We start from the raw sequence: 4,750 nt of genomic DNA, 5'->3' as shown, positions 1-4,750 counted from the left end.
GTTTTAACATACATGCAACCAACATGTACAATACACGCAATCCAACGTGTACTAAACTCAAATAGCATACGTCTGTTTTATAGTTCAGGCTAGGGTCTCTATACCTGGAACAGACGGGGATGTCAAGCCCTATGGATCCATATACACCTATTCGCGCCCACCAGTTCATAAACTGATAGTTACTAGTTACCAAAGCTAAGGGATTTTCGGTTTAAACTCGGTGTAGAATAAGTTTGCACTTGTGTCCAGTTTGTTTAAACTCACATAATATTAGTTTTAGTGTTTGTATTCATTTCATAAAATGGTTACAAAACATTGTCTGTATTCACAGTCCAAAAATATGTATCGCAAAAGCAATTAAAAAGAGAGCATATGTAAACTCAAATCAGATCAGTTTCAGTATTTATATACATTTCATAAAACAGTTTAAAAGCATTCGCATGTATTCTCAGTCCCAAAAATATATAGAAAAAGGGAGCGAATGAACTCACAGTTAAATATTGATAATCAATATTGCAGGAAAGCACGTAGACGCATCGGGGATGATAAACACGAGGTTTGATTCACAAAAATACCCCCGAAAATTACCCATAACCTTCTTGGCAATAACCCATAATTTCCTTAACTTTAGCTTGCTCGGAAACTCGTTTTGAAAATTACTTGGACAGCACTCCGTCGTAATATTTTATGTATAATATTATTTTTGTATCGCAAAATAATAATACTAATATTATTAATAATAATAATCTTAATAATAATAATAATAATAATAATAATAATAATAATAATAATAATTAATAAATAAATATTACAGAGTATCTGTGTGCATATGTGTGTGTGTGTTACCATTCGAGCCAAAAATTGAAATTTATAGATCCTGGCCTGAAAAATACTGCCATGCGATCGCATGGGTTTGAAGGCTTATGGCCATGCGATCGCATGGCCCCCCCTTCCAGCTCACATATTTTTTGTCATCAAGCTTGTCGACATGTTTTAAAAATAATATATATTATATATAATTTATATTAATTATATATATAATATATTATATTCACGTGCATAGTTGACTTGTAAATTTAGTCCCGTTATTTTGTACGTTGACGCCGGGTTTAAGTCCCGGTTCCGGTTTTTCAAACGTGGTTTCGTACGCAAAGAAAACTAGCTTTTTACGTTTCATGACTCGTACCTTTGTCAAAATATAGTTTTAAATTACCAATAACTATATCACTCAAATTGTATCTTGTACGTTCGAGTGTTTTGATCGTTTGCTTCTTTAAATAAACTTCTCGTTATTTATTAAAATACGTTTTAAAATCATTCGAAATCGTTATTTCACATATCGTTTACACTTTAAAAATTAAATTCTCTTAATTCATTTATGTGTCATCGTTTATTTCTCAAACGTTCTAATTACCAAAGCAAAATATTAATCGACTTAATAAATGAACGTTACAATTGTTTTCAAAATATCCTGAAACTATATATATATATACATATATATATTCAATTTACTTTAACATGTTTTAAATACACGTTGCAAGTCATTCAAACAAGGTTATTTTAATAATCAAATTCTTTAATATCGAGCAACGTTTTCGTATGTTTGAAACAAATAAGTTTAAGTGAGACATTATACATTTAACATCTCGTTAACGTTTTCAGTCAATATGTGTATATATATTTATATATACATTTCCATTTTACTAATAATTGTTCGTGAATCGTCGGTTACCAATCAAAGGTCATCTTGAACATATAACAATAGTTCAAGAATTTTGAGATTCAGCCTAACAGGCTTTGTTTAACGTGTCGAAATCATTAATCATTTACAGATTAAGTTTAAATTTAGTCGAAAATTTCCGGGTCATCACAGTACCTACCCGTTAAAGAAATTTCGTCCCGAAATTTAGTGAAGGAAAGTTTAATAACGTAATTCAGGATATTCCTGTATCAAGGAATATGATATAGTTTGAATTCTCATCATGAATTCGTTTGTTCATAAAATCCTCATCAAAAGGATATAATAGAATGGAGTATTTTATATTCCATGAATGAGTTGAGTTGAGTTCCGTTTATGAATAGCGTGAGTTCAGTAATTTTAAGGTTTTTCACCTATGTGAAAATATGCATAGAAAAATTCGATTACACGAAAAGTATGAGTGAAACTATCACCAAATAGTGAATGAGGTAATTAAAGATTCGTCTTATCGGTTGACGTAGTCAGAGTTGATTTCCGAAATTCAAGGGATTTAAAAGAAAAACTTTGAAATCTAAACAAGATTTGATTCGCCGAGATTTAAGGAAATTAGGATCCTTTGGTTAAATGCGGTAACCTGCCCCGGTTACTATGTCTGTTATTTCACTATAAATTGACTTCTCCCGTTTCATAATATTCACCACCCTTAAAACTTTCTTCCCCATTTCTTATTCCAAAGTTTGTAAAATGCTCAATCCGGTTCTGATTCTGAACATAATTCTGGTTATTGCAACATTCATTCTTCTTTTTCAATTGCCACCAGAAGAATCTGTTTACTTCTATTATGCCCTAGGGGTTATTGTATTTCTCATTCTCCCGTGTCTCTATATTGCTATTCGCATAGACATACACGGTTTATGACTTTTCTTGTTTGCTGTGATTTATACTCCCATTTCTACTTCGGAGTTTCATGCGTTTGTTTTCTCTGCTTGCCATTAAATACAGCAAGTACTGGTCCATAATTCGTAGGTTTGGATCTCAGGATGAACATAGCTAATGTTCTATGAAAGAAATGGTAATAGCACAATCTGACTTGTCAAATTACCAGAAGTTACGGAAAAGACCGAATCATCAAGAAAAATTATTTTCTTGATATGTTTATAGATTAAATAGAATGTACGAGTCGTGTAACATGACACATGATGACGGTATAGTCTGTGAGTCATCACGTTCCATTAGAAACTCAGCATGACTTACTGTAATATAACCACGTTGATCAGGCGTCATTATATTATACTAACTCATGCATCAGTTTCCAACATTACTTCAAAATCATTCGTAATTCAAACTTGAATTTTCAGAAATATCGAGGATATTTATAATGAAAGATACGATGATATCTTAGAATTTCTAAAATATCTGAAATCAGAGGATGATGAAGAATATGTTCCGCAAGAATTTGAAATATGTAAGGAGCAAGATATTCGTTAAAGATTTCATCAGAAACAGAATCATCTAGATTCTTTATGTACAAGTTTAGTCCTTGTGATTTGTCCACAGTCTCTTTTATAGTTTGCTCAATCCGTTTTTCAGTTCCAAATTTTCTGGGCTTTTTCAGCATGCCAATCATTTGACTGTTAAAGTCGTTTACAGTTTTTGCTGCTTCATCAGCTTTCTCAATCTCGAAGAACAGATTCGTAGGTTAGGGTGCTTTTCAGAAGTTCAGGATTAAACTCATAAGTTCAGAAGATAGACGTTATATATATATATATATATATATATATATATATATATATATATATATATATATATATATATATATATATATATATATATATATATATATATATATATATATATATATATATATATATATATATATATATATATATATATATATATATATATATATATATAGTGATTTCCGGAGTGATTCAAATTGCAGAGTGACGGAGTCGCTGGTACATTTACTGCTAATGTGGTGCGAAAGGTTCCCTAGTAACAACAATAGAAAGGGCAATCGTATATGTCAAGGTTTAATTAAGGCTTATCCAAATGAAAAGTCGAAGTTGACTTGCTGAAGTTGTGACAAAACTGGATACTTGAAAAGGAATTGTAAGGTTATTTTCAGTAATAATAATGCCGAAGGATTTATCACAGATACGTGTTAAAGTTTTACTTAGGTTTCGAGGGCTTTCCAGATGTATGATTATAAGTATAAATCTTTCTTCTCGTAGATATCGTGTAGTTGGTTTGTCTTCTCGTTTGTTCATTAGTTGAGGTGTTTTCAAGAATTTCGATGGGTTTGAACGTAAAGTGTAATCATATGATGTTCTAGTACAGTTTTGAATTCAAAGCATAGTTTTCAAAGCATGGTTTTCAAAGATATAGGAATCTGAGAGTGATGTCTTCTGTTCAATCTTGACTTTGAGTCTGATCTGTCGAAATCAGAATATGTATTCGAGTTCGTATGAAATGGTTGTGGTAGTATTGGTAAGTTCAAACTCCGAATTTCATTGTTTGATTTTGATATTCAAGTTAGGGTTTGAACTTGAATTGTAGAGAAACCCATTTAAACTCTTGAAGTGAGTTTAGTGATGCTAGTAATCGGGTTTATTGTTGTTGTATTTGTGATAATGGAATAGGTACTTTCCATTTGACGAGTTGCGGTTTTCGGTAGCATTCATCAAGGCGACAAGGTGAATGTTAATATCCTATGTGCATATGTATGTGTAGGATGGGTGCGGGTTGGGTGAAGCGGTTCTCAGTTATAGAGATCACTTCACATATAGGTGGATGATGGACTCTTGGAGTTTTGAGTCTTGGTGTACGCTTATGCGTTTTGGGTTACCACCCTCGGGGTAGTGAATATCGGTTTGCGCGTATTCACGATGACTCGGTTGTTCGGTCATCTTATTGTTGTGGTAGTGAATATCGGTTTGCGCGTATTCACGATGACTCGGTTGTTCGGTCATCTTATTGTTGTGGTAGTGAATATCGGTTTGCGCGTATTCACGATGACTCGGTTGTTCGGTCATCTTATTGTTGTGGTAG

Source organism: Rutidosis leptorrhynchoides, chromosome 1 (assembly GCF_046630445.1).
Source record: "Rutidosis leptorrhynchoides isolate AG116_Rl617_1_P2 chromosome 1, CSIRO_AGI_Rlap_v1, whole genome shotgun sequence".
Lineage (NCBI taxonomy): Eukaryota > Viridiplantae > Streptophyta > Magnoliopsida > Asterales > Asteraceae > Rutidosis > Rutidosis leptorrhynchoides.
Note: the sequence above shows the minus strand (reverse complement) of the source record.